Source organism: Dama dama, chromosome 21, assembly GCF_033118175.1.
Source record: "Dama dama isolate Ldn47 chromosome 21, ASM3311817v1, whole genome shotgun sequence".
Lineage (NCBI taxonomy): Eukaryota > Metazoa > Chordata > Mammalia > Artiodactyla > Cervidae > Dama > Dama dama.
The window spans coordinates 11,983,815-12,005,458 of record NC_083701.1 but is presented as its reverse complement, the minus strand read 5'-3'; the positions used below and the strand labels follow the sequence as shown (position 1 = coordinate 12,005,458).

At 42.2% G+C, this 21,644-nt stretch overlaps 1 long non-coding RNA gene across 1 annotated transcript in view; it reads right to left on the bottom strand.

The window, feature by feature from the left end:
- The window catches only part of LOC133042265 (uncharacterized), a 301,029-nt gene that overhangs the window by 122,034 nt on the left and 157,351 nt on the right, over nt 1-21,644 (bottom strand). The window lies entirely within an intron of this gene.

The window sequence follows — 21,644 nt, the reverse complement described above, 5'->3', positions numbered from 1 at the left end:
ACCCTAGGGATGAACTCTACACTAAGGTCTTTAGTTAAGTTGTTGTCTAATAAGTCATGCTTCCCAATGAGTGTCAGTAGCTTGTCTTCATCCTCTCTCCCTCTGCCCCCATCCATCTCGTATTTAACACCATCTCACGCTAGAAAAGTAATGCTTAAAATCCTCCAAGCCAGGCTTCAGCAATACATGAACCGTTAACTTCAGATGTTCAAGATGGTTTTGGAAAAGGCAGAGGAACCAGAGATCAAATTGCCAACATCCACTGGATCATTGAAAAGGCAAGAAAATTCCAGAAAAAACATCTATTTCTGCTTTATTGACTATGCCAAAGCCTTTGACTGCATGGATCACAACAAACTGGAAAATTCTTCAAGAGATGGGAATACCAGACCACCTGACCTGCTCCTGAGAAATCTGTATGCAAGTCAAGAAGCAACAGTTAGAACTGGACATGGACCAACAGACTGGTTCCAAATAGGAAAAGGAGTACATCAAGGCTGTATGTATATTGTCACCCTGCTTATTTAACTTATATGCAGAGTACATCATGAGAAATGCTGGGCTGGATGAAGCACAAGCTGGAATCAAGATTGCTGGGAGAAATATCAATAACCTCCGATATGCAGATGACACCACCCTTAGGGCAGAAAGCGAAGAACAGCTAAAGAGCCTCTTGATGAAAGTGAAAGAGGAGAGTGAAAAAGTTGGCTTAAAACTCAATATTCAGAAAACTAAGATCATGGCATCCAGTCTCATCACTTCATAGCAAACAGATAGGGAAACAATGGAAACAGTGACAGACTTCATTTTCTTGAGGTCTAAAATCACTGTAGATGGTGACTGCAGCCATGAAATTAAAAGACACTTGCTCCTTAGAAGAAAAGCTATGACCAACCTAGGCAGCATATTGAAAAGCAGAGACATCACTTTGCCAACAAAGGTCCATCTAGTCAAAGCTCTGGCTTTTCCAGTGGTCATGTACAGACGTGAGAGTTGGACTCTAAAGAAAGCTGAGTGCTGAAGAATTGATGCCATTTTTTTTAACTCCCCAACTGGCTCATTTTCTTTCTTTTTTTTAATTTATTTATTTTAATTGGAGGCCAATTACTTTACAATACTGTAGTGGTTTTTGCCATACATTGACATGAATCAGCCATGGGTGTACATGTGTTCCCCATCCTGAACCCCCCTCCCCCTTCCCTCCCCATCCCACCCTTCAGGGTCATCCCAGTGTACCAGCTCTGAGCACCCTGTCTCATGAATTGATGCTTTTGAACTGTGGTGTTGGAGAAGGCTCCTGAGAATCACTTGGACTGCAAGGAGATCAAACCAGTCAATCCTCAAGGAAATCAGTCCTGAATATTCACTGGAAGGACTGATGCTGAAGCTGAAACTCCAATATTTTGGCCATTTGATGTGAAGAACTGACTCACTGGAAAAGACCCTGACACTGGGCAAGATTGAAGGCAGGAGGAGAAGGGGACGACAGAAGATGAGATGGTTGGATGGCATCACCGACTCGATGGACATGAGTTTGAGTAAGCTCCGGGAGTTGGTTATGGACAGGGAGGCCTGGCATGCTGTGGTCCATTAGGTTACAGAGTCAGACATGACTGAGGGACTAAACCAAACTGAAGCATCAGATCCTCCTTCTAAGTAGAGAGAAGTGGCAGAAGAACAGTGACAGGAACCTGTGCATTATTTGTTCGGAAATCAGAAGTTTTATGGAAGTCAACGTCTCCTGATACCTCCTGCTAGACTGTTTCATGTGGAATCTAACTGCAAGTGTCACTGGGGACACTGGGAGGTCAGGGTCTTCATGACCGGCTTAGTCTTAGGCCAGTGATGACCCACTGCATGGCTTGGAGCAATTTCTATTCCATACGAAACCACACTTTTGTTAGCAAGAAATGAGGTCACAGATAATCAGCTAAGAGTGTCTGCCACAGGATGTGGCAGCAACACAGAATATTTTCAGACCAAACCATAAATAAATATTTCTAATTTCAAACTAACTGATGGGAATGAATGTCAAAGCAACCTGTCCTTAGGTCTTCTCGTTGGGAACCCAAAACATACATAATCCTGTAGTCATTCATTCCTCTCTCAGCAGTTAGGGCTCTTCCTCCCTGCTTGTGACTCAGCTCGTAAAGAATCCACCTGCAGTGTGGGAGACCTGGTTTCGATCCCTTGGTTGGGAAGATCCCCTGGAGAAGGGAAAGGCTAACCACTCCAGTATTCTGGCCTGGGGAATTCCATGGACAAGCCCATGGGGTCACAAAGAGTCAGACTCGACTGAGTGACTTCCACTTTCCCTCCTCTTCCACTCATTCCAGGTTCTTCCCTCATTTCCAGGTTCTTTTCTATCATTCTCTTCCTTCTCCCAAATGTCGTTCAGCCTCATGAGCAAAGGTTGGAAGATTATCTCTTCCTCAAAATGCAGCTTAAATTCTTTATAAACTCCCCTCAACCTGCCTAGTGAGAAGAATCTTACTTCCTATCATGCCTAACCCCAGCCCTGGGAACATGATCTGCAGATCTCACATTGCATTCTGATGCATACTGGTCCTCTGGTATTATCCAGAGGTTCTCTGGAAGCTAGTAATTCCCATGTCATTGAAGATTTTTCAAGCAGAGAAAGAAATCACAACCCACGTGTATTCTTGCCTGGAGAATCCCATGGACAGAGAAGTCTGCTAGGCTACATTCCATAGAGTCGCAAAGATCAGACACGACTGAAGTGACTTAGCATGCAGGCAGCCTTTTAGCTGGGATAATATTGAGGAAATCCAAGTATGAGGTGGAGATTTGGAATAGATGAGCCTTGAGGCCCCTTGCAGCAGTCACTAGTGAACATTTAGGACCAGATCCTAGGCCTCATGCTTACCTACATATCTGCATGTAAACCTCACACAATCCTAAGAATGACATTACTTTTCAAGGTTAGAAAGTAAATAAGGGGTGGAGATGGAAGCCAAACCTAGATTTCTTTGGCTCCAGATTTATTTCCATGTTATGTGAGAAAAATAGAGAAGAAAAGAAACAAAACGAATGGTTTCCACTCCACCATTCTAATCCTTACAGCAAGAAAAAGCTGAACCATCTAAAAATCTATGACTTTTCTTGGACCCATCAGAGGGTGCAGGTCATAGGGCAAACTGCCACTTTCAACATCTGGACAGACAGACAAATCTAGACTCACAGACAACATCACCTTACCTGGTGCAGAAGCTCATAAAACTATAAACTGGTAGGAACATTTCAATGGGAGTTCTGGTGGATCACTGGAGTCTGAGTGTGGACTATTTCAATAGTGAGAAATTTCTGGGGACCACAGTCTTAGAAAGGTCCTTGTTTTCATGGGCCTTACCTCTAGGAAACACACCAGGTTCTTTCTCAGGGTGAAGAATCAAGGACTCCCCCTGAGTCTCTGGCAGAGTGAAGAGGAAACATTGTAAAATATGCTCAGAACTTTCTCCATAACAGAAACCTACTCTCCTAGGGAAGATGTGACCAGAGCTTTAACCCTCCTGAAGGAAGTCATTTCTCTGCCTCCAGCCTCCTCTAGACTTCCTGTGTCACCTAAATATGGGGAGAAGGAAGATAAGGTCACAGCCTGAAGGGACAGGCTCTCGATGAGACTGATCTTTAATCATAAGATTGTACTGAGCTGGCCAAAAAGTTCCTTTGGGTTTTTCTGCAACATCTTGGTAAAAACCCTGAATGAAATTTTTGGCCAACCCAATATAGCACTCTGCTCCCCACACCTCACTCACCCCCATAACAGGGCTCCTGCATAATAACTGCAAATGACAGCTGAAAGAGCTGCAAGAATCAGATTCTATCAGATGACAGGTTCTTAGGGAAGCTCAAAGACAAGACAGGTGACAAACAAGGGCTTCCTTCAGGAACTGGAAGTCTCTAACACCTGCAGCTGCGTCACAACACAGCTCAGCTCCTCACCAGACTAACACAAAGCTTCACACTCAAGACCTATTGCCCAAAACACCATGTCTGGTTTGCAACAAAAATTGCAAGGCATACTAAAATTCAAGAAAAGAAATAACTAATAGCTGTTATGCCCTTAATATAGATATACCTGGTCTGACCTGTCAGTTTTCAAAACTAAAAAACAAGGCCACACAGGGCTGCTCACACAAGTCAGCAGCCTCTAAAAGTTTTCACTGTTTTCTCCTTCAGAAAATAAAAATCACCTTTCAAAAGATACAGCTACAGATTATATATATAGATAGATGGATATAGATACAGCTACTGTTTTTCCAGTGAGTCAAATTCATCATAAATCACACAAAAATTAAAATTAAAATGGATGAAATAAAAAGTAATCATAAATTCAGTTTCTCACACTTGTCCACAACATCGGATTGGGCATGTACAAATTGAACATGTACACCTTGTTTTGGAACCCATTGACAGAATTCTAAGATTTCCATTCCCTGACAGCTACACTCATGTGTAATTTCCTGTTTTCAAATGAGTCTATGGCTTGCTTCTCAATAAGAGAATGTGGTAAAGGAGATGGAATTTTGTAGAGGTAATTAAGTTTCTAATCTCCGGACTTCAAGTTAATCAAAGAGAAGACTATCTTGAGTAGTCCTACCAGGATATCAGGTGAGCTTTAGAAGAAGGACCAGGTCTTCCCTGGAAGAACAAACTCAAAGCAGAAAAAACCCTCTCCTGCTGACCTTGAAGAAGCAAACAGCCAGGTTGGGAACTGCCTGTGAAGAGGGATGGTGTCTAGTCTAAGAGTTGAGAACCTCACTCCGACAACCAAAAGGAATGGAAATCTGTCAATAACCTGTATGAGCTCGGAAGAGGACCCCAAGATTCAGATGAGAATGCAGCCCAGCCAACACCTTCACTGCAACCTTGTGAGAAGCTGCACAGAGGACCAGGTTAAGTGGTGCCTGGACCCCGGGCCACAGAAACCACGGATAATAAATGGCTGTTCTTTTAAGCCTACAGGTTTGCAGTCATTTGTTACACAGCATGCATAAAAAGTAATACAACTGGCCTTAGCAAATTTGTTGACTCTGAAAGTTCACAATTTTCAGTGGCGAGGCCTCTGGGTTAGGAGATGCCAGCCTTGCATTCTTTTGGTGCATATTAAAAGCAATGTCCCCCTCTTTTATGATTTTCTATGGCTGAGTTTCCCAAGTCTTACATCTCAGTCACAGGGATCAAAGAGTGACATCATGTTTACTCATTTTACCTCTCAGAAGCCCTATAAGTTCAATAAAATTTCTCAGACTTAAAGGTTCTCAGTTACAACTCCTGAGACAAATGGTCATTAAGATTTTTTGAACAGGTGTTGCAGTGGGGGTGGGTAAGGCAGCAACAACCTCTTAGAGTTCCCACATCAGGAACAAAATATCTGCCACTCATGGGAACACAAACCTCTCTCACTTACCCCTTGTCCCCCCCATGTTCATATTTGCCAAGCTCATGCCCTGAAACACACACACACACGCACAATTCCTACATCCCAAAACACACATATGGGCACATATAAACATACATGCATACACCACTTTCCTCCTCTTCTCCACAACACACACACACTGCTAGCTTCAGAGATTCAGATGAGAATCAAGTGAAGAGAATAAATGTCAATGGGGCTTCATACTTCAGATTTGACTATTCATCATGAAAGAAATTACTGGCAAATGTTTGGATGTGAAAGCACTATTGTATTTGACTCTGGGATGTGCTGTGTTCTGGGTTTACCTGGACAGGTGGGGACGCCTGCTGGAGTCCATCCTCTGGAGCCCATCCTCTGCAGCCCAGAGGGTCACTGAGATCTTGATCAAAGTCCCTCTAAATCCAGAGGAACTGAGGTTGCATTTTAGTTTCTCTCTCATTAACTACATGAATTCTAAAAAGCAATTCATTTCTCTGAGCCTCTTCCAAAATGAAGATGCTAAAACCTACCTCACAGGATTGCTGTGAAGATTAAGTGAGATAAAATGAAAGTACCTCCATAACATGTGACAGACTCCAAAACCACGTGCCTGCTTGTTACATCAGCTAGCCTGTTTTACACTTGTATTTTAGGATTAGAATTTTTCATTTGAAGCAGAAATAGGAACATAAATATAGAGAACAAATGTACAGATGCCAAGGGCGAAGTTAATGACTAACTGATTTGAGAGTTCAAAATGCCTCTTGTCTTCTGGTAGGTGAATATGATGTCACTTCAAAGCATAAATGGGCTTAGCAATGGAGCATGGAGCACCACGTCACAACCCATCCATCTGGTTATTTTGGCCTCCCTGGTGGACCAGGTGGTAAAGAATCCGCCTGCAATGTGGAAGACTGGGTTCGATCCCTGGATTGAGAAGGTCCCCTGGAGGAGAGCATGGCAACCCACTCCAGTATGCTTGCCTGGAGAACCCCATGGACACAGTAGCATTGAGGGCTACAGTGCATGAGGTCCTGAAGAGTCGGACACGGCTGAGCAACTCAGCACGTACTTCAAAACACCCTGCGGTATCCATACATTTGTTCTCTACGTCTGCGTGTCTATTTTGCTTTGCAAATAAGATGGTCCCTGTGGATACCAAGGGGAAAGGGTGGTGAGGTGGGAGGAACTGGGAGATTGGGATTGACATAATATACACTATTGACACTGTGTATAAAACAGGTAAATAGTGAGAACATACCACGTAGCCCAGGGAACTCTACTTAACGCACTGAGGTGACCTGCATGGGAAGAAGTCCAGCAGGGAGGGGACACATGTCCAGCAGAGATGTCTCGCAGATTCTTTTTGCTGTACAGTAGAAACTAACACATCACTGCAAAGCAACTCTATTCCAATAAAAATTAACTTTAAAAAAAGAACTTTGCATTTCATGCAAGCATGCATGCTAAGTCACTTCAATCATTTCTGACTCTTTGCAACCCTATAGACTGTAGCTCAACAGGCTTCTCTGTCCATGGGATTCTCCAGGCAAGAATACTGGAGTGGACTGCCATGACCTCCTCCAGGGGAACTTCCTGACCCAGGGATCTGACCCAGGTCTCTTAGGTCTACCTGCATTGGCAGGTAGGTTCTTTACCACTAGTGCTGCCTGGGATGCCCTTGCATTTCCTACCTTACCTTATAACACAGTTGCCTGCTTCAGTTCTGATCCCTCTTAGTGTCTTTATTTACCCTTTCTAGTGAGAGAAATTTTAAAGCATCAAATCATGCCTAATTAAATTCCTAATACTTCGAGGTAACACTGTGCAGTCTCTTCCTCTTTATGTTTCAGTATTGGAAATAATCCTTGGCAGCTCTAAAACGAACAGAGCTATCAGACATAGCATTATAACTGGCAGAAACAAGGAAAAGATTTCCAGGGATCTATTCTGCACTCTTTCTTGTTAAATTATTAAATTGAGTAAAACTCCACAAAGACCTATTAATGTCATTTATTTAAAGCATACCCTAGCAGTCAACCTTGTCCCTTTATATCAAATAGGTATAAATAATAAACAGTGTTTGTTGAGTACTTTAAATTTCACAAAATGTTACAAACTTATCAAAAACTCTATATGAGTAAAGAACCCAACTTGTGGCAGACTTACTTTAAGTCAGTCACCAGTCTAGGCAGCTTTTTTTAACACTTTCTCATCGAATCCTTGTATCAGCCTTATGAAGGAAGTGTCTGTTATTACAAGCTGATAGTGAGTAAAGTAAGGCAGGGCAGAGTTATGTATGTCACTGTAGATTATACAGGTATTAAGCTGTTGGTCCCAAACTTGAATTCAAGACTTGTTATTTCAAACTCCTGATTCTATTTTGCTGGAGGAAAAGGACTGATTTCCTTGATGGCCTTAGGAGGCCATATTTTGTCAGCTAGGAGAGGAGGACAAATAATTTGTAGGAAACATAATTTATAAGCCCCTATTAACATTTCTGGTTTTGTCTTGGCATTGAGGCCTCTTGAGGCAAGTCTTCACCTTCATTGGATCTCCTACAACACACAAACAGGACCTAAATATTATAATTCTTAAATGAATTCTCATGGAATTTTCTAAAACAAAAGTTTACTGAGATATAACATGCATACACACACACAAATGCACAAAAACTTATGGAACCATAAGATAAATCCATCTCAAAGTATTATGAAGTTTTCCCTAGCTGGATGGAGAATGGAAGATGATTATCCATCTCTTATAAGTCAAAACATCTCTCCTGCCTTAATGTAGTAAAATGACCAATATTTCTTGAATATGAAGGGGAAAAAATAGAAGGTATTTTAATTACATGAGGAACCAGCTCCTTCAGAAAAGACAGTGGTGACATGCTTAAGGAATGTCTCTTGATAGTTTCTGAGACACTTCTCTCAATGAATGTTCATATTTGCCAATCTGGCAAAAAAAAAAAAAAATGAGAACAGATTGATGCTTTTCTAGAGGAAAATCAAATAGCTGCTCATACATGGTCATATGTGTCACTAACCCGTGTTCCTAAGAAGCATTTAGTACATACTTACGCATCCCAGTATTGAGCTGGTCACTGGACCTACCAAGCTGGTTGAGACCTGGTTAAGACCAGTGAGGGCTTCTTGGATCAGAGAAGGAGAGAGCTCTCACTACCTACAAAGTATACAAGGGCTTAACAATAAGAATATGGAAGCAGAGAAAATGTGGAAACTTTCACATAAAAATTCACATTTGGGTCTTGAAGGTTGAAAAGAATTTCAAGCTAAGGGAGAGGATATTCTAAATCTAAGAGCAGGAAGAGCAAAAGCTCAAAGTCCCAGACACAATTCTTATGTTTAAGGCTATAGGACCCAGAAGGAAAATAGTCTTTATGCCGCCTCTGATGGATAATGGTTGCCAGGAAAGATATTTAGAGTCCATTCAGATTGAAAAGGAAAGATTTCTATGATCAATTAGTACTGCTTACACAACACCAAGGGAAAGGCACACCTCACGTCTGGCTTTCCCATCCCTATCTGAAAGAGAAGAATATTAGAAGGCATCCTCCTGGGACTTTCCTGGGGGTTCAGCGGTTAAGAATCCACCATGCAGTATGGGGAACTCAGGTTCGATCCCTGGCCTGGGAACAAAGGTCACCATGCCGTGGAGCAACTGGACCCATGTGCAACAACTACTGAAGCCTGTGTGCTTAGGAACCCACACACCCCAACTAGAGGATTCACGAAACTCAACAAAAGACCCTGAATGCCACAACTAAGATCTGACACAGCTGAATAAATAATATATAAACAAACATTTTTTTAAAAGAAAATGTCCCCCAATCTTTGTGGTACAAGAGAAATACCAAGGAGAATGGAATGTGAGAGGGCCTTGAGATGAAGAAGAATTTAGGTGTATGCAACTTCCTTTCTTGGTCCTCTTGAGTCACTGCTTCCTATTTGGCCAGGAAAAGTAATTCTGAATTGACGCGGATGGTCCAGTCTAACGTCCCCTGAACAGAGGAACAAAAATCCATGCTCAGTCTCTCCTAACACTCTGGAAAATCTCTAGGCTTTCAGCTTCATTTCAAAAAGCACTCTTAGTCTGAAAGAAGCCTCTTTTGATGGCACATATAATGCAGGCTAACAGTTTAGATTCCAGCATAAGAAAGAGGTGCCCTTTCCTAAGTCTACTCAGTTTATTATAAATTTTAACTAAAACAGATTGCAGCCATCCACTGCTTTCTATCTCCACCTTTAGCAGCTGGAAACCCATTTCGTTTTGTGGTGAAAATGTCCCGCTTACCAATTTATTAGTTCTCGCTTTACAATTCAACCAATTTTTTAAACTTTATTACTTATTACTGAGTACTTGCTGAGGCCAAGCACCATGCTTTGTACTGAGACTAGATACAAATTTGGGGAAGACATTGTGCCTGACTTCTAATGAAGCCTGTCATGAAATGAAGAATCCAGAAAAATGAATAATGGCCCTGAGTTGATGCCAGTGGAGAAAGCTGTATTGGGCACCATGAGGACTCAAGGAAATTCTAATTCTACCAGGAATGTTTGAGAAGAGAGACAATAGTTCATATAAGACTTACAAAGTGATGAAAGACGTGAGCTGAGTTATGAGAGACAAATAAATAGCTCATGTTGATGAGAATAAGAGGACAAAAAGAACTGGTCAGTGAGAAGAAAGTGAACTGGGTGGACTTCCCAGTGGGTGCTAAAGAATCCACCTGCCAAAGCAGGAGACCTAAAAGACATAGATTCAATCCCTGGGTTGGGAAGATCCCCTGAAGGAGAGCACGGCAACCCACTCCAGTATTCTTGCCTGGAGAACCCCATGGACAGAGGTGGCTGGCAGGCTACAGTCCACGGGGTTGCAAAGAGCTGGTCATGACTGAGCACAGCACAGCACATGTGATGGGAACATGAACCAGCTGGGCACGCCATGGGATTCAGATTAAGGCAGAAGCCAAGGATGTGAAGGGGCAGTTGGTACTGGAGGTGATGGCACTATCACCGTCAGCTGTACATCTTACTCTCTGTTCTCAGAATTGACAAGCTGATGAATCCCTGCATCCATGTCCTCATGGACACTGCCCCCAGTTTCACTAACCCACCGGTAATTTCAAATGCTCCCTGTTACCTGCAGGATGAAGTATTTTTAAAAGTTCTTTAAAATGGCAAATGGAGTCCTTCATTAACTGGTGCCCAAGCCTCCCTGGCTGCATCTCCTACCACTTTTTCATTCTTTGAATCATACACTCAACAAAGATTTAGTCGGTAGCATCTGTATTCCCAGGTGGTGCTAGTGGTAAAGAATCTGCCTGCCAATGCAGAAGATACAGGAGGCTTGAGTTTGACACCTGGGTCAGGAAGATCCCCTGGACTCTACAAGAATACTTCAGTATTCTTACCTGGAGAATCCCATGGACAGAGTAGCCTGGCAGGCTACAGTCCCTGGAGTCACAAAGAGTCGAACACAACTAAGTGTCTGAGTGCACACACACACACACGCATCTATATTCCAGGCATAGCATGAAGTGGTTGTGCAACAAAAGAGGCACTGCCCCTCCCTCATGACAATTATTTGCTAACACCAAAAACTGCACATAATAAAGCCACGATAAATTACACGCAGTTCACCAAAGATCCCACACACAGCCTTTAAACATCCTGTTTTCTTTACTTTGAATGTCCTTCCATCCTTTCAAGCTGATGAATCCCTTCCCACCCTCCACAATGCCACTCTGCCCCATTTCCTCTAATAATTGCCAGAGCTGAGCATCCTGCTCTCAGAATTCATCCTTCTTACCTCTTTGATAGTTCTTGCTACTTGTTTAGACAAGTTATGCAGGTAGAATACTGAAAAGACTTAACTAGCTGGTGTGGCAGGAATTCTAACTAGCTCTAACTGATGTTGGCTGGCAACAATGAACACAATCATATCAGTGTGTGCCAACTGAACTTCAGCTTTTCAGTTCCCTACTAGACTGGTCAGTGGGCTTGTGTCTGGGTCATATGTGTACTCCTCCAGTCCAGTAGGTAGTTAAGTCCTCAACAAATTCCCTGAATGAACAGAGAACTAGCTTTTTTTCTAACATGAACACAATTTCTTTGCTCTGAATTCTTCAGTAATTATAGGGGTCAATTATTTGTGAAAGTGCTGGTAAGACTCTAGTGCTTTCCTGGAGGAGTTGTTGCCATGGAAAAGTTGAGTCCAAATCAGAACACTGCCTTGGTCTCTGTTGCCTCTGCTTCTAGAGGCCTTATGATGAATTAACATTTCTCAGAGCATATGACGGGCTACATACTGCAAAAACCCCAAAGAGAAATAAAATCACAGCAAACAACCCTATTACTTCATATTAGTGCAATAAAATCTACAATGTATCTTCTCCCTTTGTGTATTAGCTCTAGTTAAAATGTCAAATTTTTAGCTGATTATCTCTTTAAAGGGAATTAATGATGTGTTTTTATTGTTGAGACTTTGTTTTGCTGGTTTGTGTTGTGTTATTGGTTTTTTAACAGTTGCTGACTATTCAGGTGATTTCTGAATTACCTCTCAGTCCTGCACACCAACTGAAGCCAGATCAAGCATCTTTGCTGAAGACAAAAGTGCCCACAAGTCCCCAGTGGTATTTCTGGATGCCTCTCCTCTGTCACTCAAGTCTGGGGCTTGAGTAATATGTCATAGAAGAGTCATCTTGCTAAGAAAGGTAAAGAGAATCTAAGCAATATCCCCCTCACAAATACCTCCCTTATTTTTCTTCAGATTTCCAGGGTGGCACTAGGAAATCTTGGATAAGATCAATCCAGGAGCCATCTCTGATTAACTGGTAGTGGCTTCCTGGAAGGATTCTCAGTAAGACAGGACCAAGATCAATTAGTAATGTCTGTCAAGGACAAGGGACAAGGCAGTAAGGACATGTATGCCATAGGCTCATCCATCCTGATCTAATCCTGCTCCTTTAACTGACAGATGACTGAGCTTAGGTCCAGAGAAAGAGCTGATTACATGAGAGAGACTGTTCATGACATGGACATGTCTCTAGTGCTTGTGAGCCCAGCACACACACACACGTGCTGGGAAGAAACAAGATTTCATAAAAGATAAGTCCAGGAAACATGAACATACCCTAACATCATGACCAGACGTAAAAGACTTTTATTTTGGCCACAGCACACAACTTGCAGGATCTTAGTTCCCTGACCAGGGATCGAACCCAGGCCCTGGCAGTGAAAGTGCCACATCCTAACCACTGGACCACCAGCTAGGTGCCCTGACATAGAAGATTAACCCCAAGACTTTAGCAGACTCAGGCACACTTGAGAGTCTCTGGTCTGATCTGCCAGCCACATGTCAAATGTCTACCATGCAGAAGGTCAGTTTACTGTCCAGGTAAGTTTGTGAGGTGGGTAATTTTTAATCCCATTTCATAAAGGAGAGACTGAAACTCAAAAAGATTAAATGGTGTGCTGCAAGCTTTTAATATATGTGAGAACTGGACACTGAGCTGTGAACTTGTCACTCTGTGGCTATGCGTTTTGCAAGATCATTTCCACGTGTCTTTGAGGAAAGAGTAAGCCAGGACATTTCCTCCAAGAAGAACCAAGCGACTAATAAGATGAGTTATTCAGGCATCCGTTAATTTAAAAAACACACTTTGTGGATCCACGAGGTGTCAGCTCCTCTCCTTGATACTTGGATTACAAGAATGCATATGAGATAGTCCCTGATAGGATCCCAAGTTTCTCTCAGATGGAGTGTAAGACTCAGGAAAGGATGAAACAGCGTGGTCCCTTCCAGGAACCACAAATCGCCCAAGAGTTTGAGCAGTTTGGGAACTGAGTCCAGAGAGTCAGGCAAAAGATGATCAAAGCCATGTACTCTGTGGGTCGGGCTTCAGCTGGAGATAATGGACTTCTTAAAGGGCCAACTTCATACATAAGGTACCTCCCTCTGGGAGCAGCATGGACCAGGGAGAGACTGGAACCAGAGGGCCAGCTGGCTGCCTGCTGCATTAGCCCAGGTGAGCAGTGATGGAGCCCCATCTGGAGCAGGGCCGGGCTGGAGGGGACAAAAGGAGGGATACGTCTATATACCGGAGAAAACCATTTTGCCCAACCCCTTCATTCTGCAAGTGGGGAATAACGCTGGAGTACCCAAGGAGGGATTTCCTGGGTGGTCCAGTAGTTAAGACTCTGCACTTCCAACGCAGGGGGCATGGCTTGATACCTGATCATCAAACTAAGACCCCACATTCTGCACGGTGTGGGAAAAAAAAAAAAATATATATATATATATATATATATATATAGAGAGAGAGAGAGAGAGAGAGAAAGAGAGAGAGAGAGTACCCAAGGAATGTATACAGTGGTCCTGCAGCTTGGACCAAGTCATGAGCGTTCATTCCTCTCTGAGTTTAGATGATACATAACTGTCTCTTTCACCTACAGATCAAGGTAATCCTAGAAGAACTGAGCACCTAGCGGTTCTCAAGCCAGGGATCATTAGACCACTGAAAGAAAGAAAGAACGTGAAAGTCGCTCAGTCGTGTCCGACTCTCTGCCACCCCATGGACTATACAGTCAATGGAATTCTCCAGACCACTGGAGTGGGTAGCCTTTACCTTCTCCAGGGGAATCTTCCCAACCCAGGGCTCAAACCCAGGTTTCCTGCATTGCAGGCGGATTCTTTACCAGCTGAATCACAAAGGAAATCCCATTAGACCACTAGCAACTGGAAACAAGGGCACTTCCTCATTGGTTATCTTTCTTAAGTGTTTCTTTCCCTTCTGTGTTCCTTTCCCTTGCCCTCTGGCTCACGATGAGTCGCTCAGTGAGTGCTCAACACCCGTTTCTTTGGGGAAATCACAACGGGCTCCACGGGGGTCCTTCTGTCAGTCTTTGTTCCTGGAGCTGTAGACCTAGAGAGAAGTGGCCCCGACCACCGTGTTCAGTGACAGCACCTCGGGAGGTGGCGTGCAGTGGGCTAAGCCGCCACAGAGAGAACACCTGTGAGCAGACGTTGTCTGAAGCGGAACGCCATTCAGCATCCCTTTGACAAAGTCCCCCGGAGAGGGCCTTCTGCCGGTGTCATTCCTGTTCAGTCCGCCAAGAATCTTTCATGATGTCTTGCAGGTAACCTCTTTAAAGTCCCAGCACTTTACAGCTCTTGAAAGGGCTTTTGCTTCCGATGTTTTGTCTGTTACATGAAGGCAGTAGATCACTGAAGGCCCTTAGGGCAGGGGCTGTCTTTTCTGTTTGCTGGGACAAGGGGAGAACTGAAGCTTCAGGAATGAAGAATATGTCTCAAAGTGAAGGTGAGCGTTGAAATATTTACAACTGCTGTCAAGAATAGTTTGATCCTATTCCAATTCTTGCTATGCTTAGTCACTCAGCCATGTCCAACTCTTTGTGAGTCAATGGACTGTAACCCCCTAGGTTCCTCTGTCCATGGGGATTCTCCAGACAAGAATACTGGAGTGGGTAGCCATGCCCTCCTGCAGGGGATCCTCCCAACCAAGGGATTGAACCCAGGTCTCCCACATCACAGGCAGATTCTTTACCATCTGAGCCACCAAGGAAGTCCATGAATACTGGAGTGGGTAGCCTATCCCTTCTCCAGGGGATCTTCCTGACACAGGAATTGAACCAGGCTCTCCTGCATGGCAGGTGGATTCTTTACCAGCTGAGCTGCCAGGGAAACCCATTCCAGCTCTTAAGAATGCACATTTCCTTTAAGCCAATGATTACATTTCCAGGAATGCAGTCCCTGAGAAGCTCTCCTTTACACAAGGCACATACCGTTTCTTGACTTTTTAATAGTGAAACAGTGTGAACAATGAGACTGTGCATCCAGCAGGGGGGTGAATAGGAGACGCGCGCTGCATCAGTATGGCGGAATAGCACGCAGTCATTAAAAGGACTAAAGTAGATACCTATGTCAGCAAACACAGAATCCAAGGGGTACAGGACTTGGAATCTAGAAAAATGATAGAGATTTATTTGCAAAGCAGAAATAGAGACAGACATAGAGAACAAATGGGTGGATGCTAAGGGGGAGTGGGAAGAATTGGGAGAATGGGATTGACACATGTATTCTGCTGATATTGTCTACAAAATAGATAACTACTGAGAACCCACTGTACAGCAGAGGGAACTCTACCCAATGCTCTGTGGTGACCGAATGGGAAGGAAGCCCAAACGGGAGGGAATATGTGTGCGTGCAGGACTGACTGCATCTTACTGCACAGGAGACACTAACAACGTTGTAAAGCGAATATACTCCAGTAAGAAATAATTTAAAAAGAAATACAGAGCTGAATATTGAAGCGAGTTTCAGAATGATGGTGGGACATAAGACCCTTTTACAACTTAATATTATATTATATAATATTATATATTATATAACTGGGTTATATTATATATTATAATATTATATAACTGGGTTTGGCACACTTTTTCTGCAAAAGACAAATAGTATCTCAGGCTTTGCAAGTCATACATGATCTGTCACATATTATTCTTTTTGTTGTTGTCTTTTTTCTACACAACTCTTTAAAATGTGAAATACATTCTTAATTTGCAGTCTTTAGAGAGATGGGCCATGGCTTGGATTGGCTCTAAGGACCATAGTTTGTTAACTCCTGCTATGTATCAGTTGATGCATATATTTGTATGTAAATGTATAAGAAAACACAAAATGCATCAACAAAAGTTTCATAATAGTACTTACCTCTGAGGAGAGATAAAGCAGAATAGGAGTGGGGTATAAGACAAAGGGTCATATTAATATAGAATGTTTTGTTTCTTTCAATAGAAATCTGAAGCAAATATGAAAAAATGTTACCAACAGTTCATTGGAATAATGAGTGTTTTTTATTATTCTTCATACTTTTCTGCTTTTTTTTAGGGAAAAAAACCCAAATAAAAGCATATTGCAAGAATAAAGCAGTCATCCAGATCATTCATTCAACACTGGATCAACTGTTTTGCTCAGACTGAAAATGTTACTCATGAAACTCATTCATTCTTTATAACACACAGCAAATATTCACTAAGTATCTCCTCTGAGTCAGGTGCTCTGGTCGGCACTGTGAGAGGCATCAGATTCAGTTAGGTCAATGTGAGCTAGTTCTCAAGAAGCTTAATGCTGGGCAAGAGAGAAGATGCTCACAGAAGTAGCACCACACACAAGGAATAACATTTTCCAAAAAGGACACTCAGGCCACATGCTATGGGAGCTCATTGCTAGATCAAGAGAAGCCTAGGTTGCTATACCCAGGACCCTCAGCCTGGTGCCTACAGACCATGGGAAGTCATGGAAGGGACACGGTATGACCAAGGACATGGACTGTTAAATTTTTAAATTGTGTATTTATAAGGAAGAATGAAAACTAGAAGCAGAGAGACCAGCCAGCCATGCCCAGCTTTAGAGAAAGATGGAGTACTGACTCCCTTTGAGAGACAGCAGGATTCTCTGAACATTCATCCATCCCCAAAATTCACTGCCAACTGTGACAGCTGAGTAGGGGGCCCAGACTGGGGTAAATGCCACCTGGAGCAAGAGAAGCAGCGAGAGGAGAAGGATACAGCAGTTGCCTAACAGGGGCCCAGGTGTGATACCTGAGTGATAGCTCAGGGGAGAGTGTTCCTGTACAGCCCTGGGGCCAAGCCCTGCTCAGAGCAGTCACATGAAAACCAGGCCTTGGCTGAGACTTTCCCAATGGCCCAGAGGCTACGCCTCCAAGGTCCCATTGCAGGGGGCCTGGGATGGATTCCTGGTCAGGGAACTAGATCCCACATGCCGCAGCTAAGAGTTCTCAGGCTGCAATGGATATCCAAGATCCCACGTGCCACAAGTAAGACCAGGTTTGGCCAAATCAAATAAATAAATATATATTTTAAAAGCCAGGCTTTGGCTGTTGAAAAATAATTCAATACTTTCTTTCGAGGAACAAGTCTAGGAAAGCATTTCCCTGGGCCCAGAAAACACAGCAGTGTGCCAATAGCTCACCAGCAATGCTGTTTGTGTATCCAAAGCCTCATTTGAGTGGCCGCTAGGCAAAGGTTCTGACTCCACATGCGCTGGCCAAGAGGATTTCTTTCTAAGTCTGATGCAACATGAGCAAGACCCTGCTGCATGCCCACCTCTCACCCTTCTGTAAATTAGGCTTTTGTGGATGTCAAATTTGTTTTTATGTTTCTTTTGCTTTCTCCCAATATCCTTGTCTAGAGACACTAGCTGACCTCTGTCAGTTGCTCTGATTTTCTTAGCCAAGTCACGAAAGCACAAATATAAGGCAAAATCCAAAAAATTGCTAAAATGAGCTATTTCCTCCCTAGTCACCTCCACCCCATGGGACTGTTGGAAAGAGACAAGTAAAGGGGCATGAAAACACTTTATAGTGCAAATGAATGTCCTCAAAGGTAATGTTCTAACTATTCAATGGCATAAGGGCAAAAACGAGACATTCCTAAACACTGAGATATATAGTCAAGTAAAAATCAACATGCAACGAGTGAGATAAGACATTTTCATAAAGACTTTGTGTAACTGACTCATCTCTCAGGGAAAAGACAGAAGGAAGAAGATCCAGGTAATCTAATCAATTGTCCTCTCAATTGTAAGAAAATCTAGTGAAAGTCAAAGTTCTGAATGTATGTGAAGAAATATTGTGTAAATAAAATGGGTCTGGTATGAGAGGAACCTTGGGAGAAGAAAGGCAATAAGTGTCTGCCTCCTGATTTGTCTTAGCTTGAATTTCCTTACCATCACCAGCACAGTGTCAATACAAGGTCACAAAAGGCCAATAGCAACAATTGAGAGGTTCTAGCATTGTCCAATGAAGGGACTTTTGGTCAGAAAGTTAAATATTTGGCCACTTTAAGAGGTATCTTTCTGTTTTAAAGTGGGTTACATGCATGTATGTACCTTGATGCTGACAGCCATTAAGATGCCCTAAGTGCATTAAAGGAACCCCAGATTTGCCCCCCTAAGTGCATTAAAGGAACCCCACATTTGTCTGACTTACTGTTTCAGCAAGAAACATGTTCATCAGAAGACTCAAGAGTCTTATACTCTCATGCCGATCTTTTAAATTAATAAATATTTATCCCAGTGTTTGCACTGGGCTTCCCTGGTGGCCCAAATGGTAAGGAATCCGCCTACAAAGTAGGAGACCTGGGTTCCATCCCTAGGTTGAGAAGATCCCTTGGAGGACGGCTTGGCAACCCACTCCAGTATTCTTGCCTAGAGAATCCCAGAGGAGCCTGGCAGGCTACAGTCTATGGGGTTGCAAAGAGTCGGACATGGCTGAGCAATTTGGTAAAAAAGTGTTTGCATTAGTCTCTTGTAAGTTGGGTAGCATGGGAACACATCACAAACAAATCACATCCAAATGTGAAAACCCAGGAACCAGAACCTGGAGTAAGGAAATAAACAACACAGCAGTGCCCCTATCTTGGAAGCCAGGGTCCTCAGGCAGCAGCTCAATCAAGGTTTCAAGGAGTTTTGCTGATCCAGTGATGATTCAAGCTTCACGGAGCAATAGAAGCTAAAACAAAGCATCACTGGGTCAATGATGCTTCATTGACAAGAGGTCAATGCTTCATTCCAACATCTTGAAATACTACCAGAGAGGTAGTATTTCTAACTTACTCAAGAGGTCAATGCTTCATTCCAACATCTTGAAATACTACCAGAGAGGAATGAACCAATAAATATGCAAGTTTAAAGGGATGAACAAGTAAGTGTCTCTCAAGAAATTGAGAAGTATCTATCATGAACTACTCTTTCAGACATTCTCTGATATTGTTTGAGAAACCACAGGGACTTTGGATTAAAAACAAACAAATGTAAGAGCACCTAAAATCTACCATAACATAGTGAAAATGAAAATGACAGCAGAACTGTGATCTAATTATTGGGACTTTTCAAGCAGTTTGAATGAGCAAAGGTCTAGAAATAAAAGGTTGAAAGCCAAGCACAATCCAGTCAACCTAAGGTCCATCTGAATGATCTTGGGTTAGTTTCTTGGCCTCTCTATGCATTTAGTCTCTTCAAATGCAAGACAAACAATAATGCTTAATTTCATCATTGAGTGGTCAAAATGTCTTGAAATACTATAGGTGTCAAAAATGTTCCAGTTTTCTCTGACTAAATTGAAAGATCACTTTTTAATATGATGCCCAAATTGCCAAAGACCAGTAAGATATCATAAATGACTGGCTGGCTGGCCATGGCTCAGACATGGCAGGTCCCATTAAGTATTTTAATGAAATCTTTATGCAAATTTTGACATAATATAATGTAGCAAAACTCTTCTTTCCATTCCATGACATTGACCAATGTATCTTAGGGTGATTACAATACCCAATCTGCTAACTAATTAGTGACTAATTAGCCAACTTGTGTATTTATGAATGTTTCCAGTTTCTTAATTGCAAGCTTGTGGAGCTCTGGGAAATATTTGTGCCTGTCAATGGGCTGAAAAATATCAGCACACTGGATTACAAAGCAGTGATATTAAAGACTGGATAATAATAATCCTTCATGTCTTAATAGCATGTCAAAGTATACATAGATCCTTTCTATCTATATTAGCTTATTTGTTTTTCACAATATCTCCAGGGACAAGCATATTGCGAATTTTTTTACCTGGCATTAGTGCCTAGAGTGTGGTGCACCCTCAATAAACGTTGACAGAATGAATCAAATGAATGAATATTAAGTGCTCAGTAAATGTGTGAGTGATGGATGGATGAATGGATGGATGGGTATACTTTTACTCAAGAGTAAGAGATGAAACTGGAGAAGGAAATGGCGACCCACTCTAGTGTTCTTGCTTGGAGAATCTCAGGGACGGGGGAGCCTGGTGGGCTGCTGTCAGCTTTATTTGCTGGGGCCATCTTATCATCGCAACTTTATTACTGTCCTCTTTGTAAGGAGAAGTTGAATTTTATAGCCATGATATGTCACAATTTCTTGATCTTAAAAAACTGGTAATACTATTAGTGTATTTCCATATTCATCTTCCCAAATAATAATATTCATAGAAGATTATAAGTTGGAACACTCTAGTCACCTCTTCTGATACTTCTGGAAATACTGGAAATACACAGCATGTACTTTCAGCCAAAATTATATAGTTGATCTTTAACATAAAATAATATTGACATAATGGCTGGTATAAAAAGCTGAAAACCTTTTCTCCACTATGCCATCAATTTCCTGTGGGTATATCCTAGCTGTACTATAATGGTTGAACATATAGAAATTTGCTTTTCTTGTGGTCTTTCCTGATGTCATGGGAATCCTTAATAATCAGATTAGGATGGATTTCTGTGCACTTTACTTCCCACTTACCTGAAATTCATCACCTTCCTTACCAAATGCCAGCTGACTCAGCTAGATTCAGACTCTTTGTGGTGAAACTGACTTACGGACAAAGACTCTCTTCTTCTGTCAGCTGTGGTGGCAGTCTTTTTCTGTCACTTATTTAAGTTCAGCTAATTTACAATATTATATTAGTTTCAGGTATACAGCACAGTAATTCAGTATTTTTATTTTCTATTTTCCTTGGAAAATCGTTCCTCTACCCCTTTTCTGCAAGTAGTTAGTCTATCTCAGTGACCATCTTTATTCGGAAGAATTCAGATTTCTTTCCCTCTAAAACAATGGTCTTTACCCCTGGTTACACTTTACAAACTCTTAAAGAAAATACCAATGCTTCCACTAATACCTAGGGATTCTAATTCAATTATTCCAGAATGTAGCCTGGGGATCTGTATTAAAACAGACAGAACTTCCTCAGATTATTCTAATGGGTACACCAGGATACAGACCATTGCTGTAACATAGAGCATCCCAGGGTACACAGTCACAAGTATTCCAAAGACTTTAATAATAACAAATGATTGAGTGAAAAAAAAGTCAGGGGTATAACCTACTGTATCAGTCAGCAATGTATAAGTCACACAACAGTAACAAATAAGCCCAGCAACATTTCAGTGGCTTGCAACAATAAAGGTTTGCTTCTCACCCATGTAGAAACTCAAAAATCAATGGCTCTGATCCTGTCTTATTCTTTTCAGAACAAGCACTACAGGAGTATCTCCTATCAGGGACATGATGGTCTGAGGGCAAAAAGAATGGAGTAGAGCAGAACCTTGCGTTGGTTCTTAAAGTTTCAACT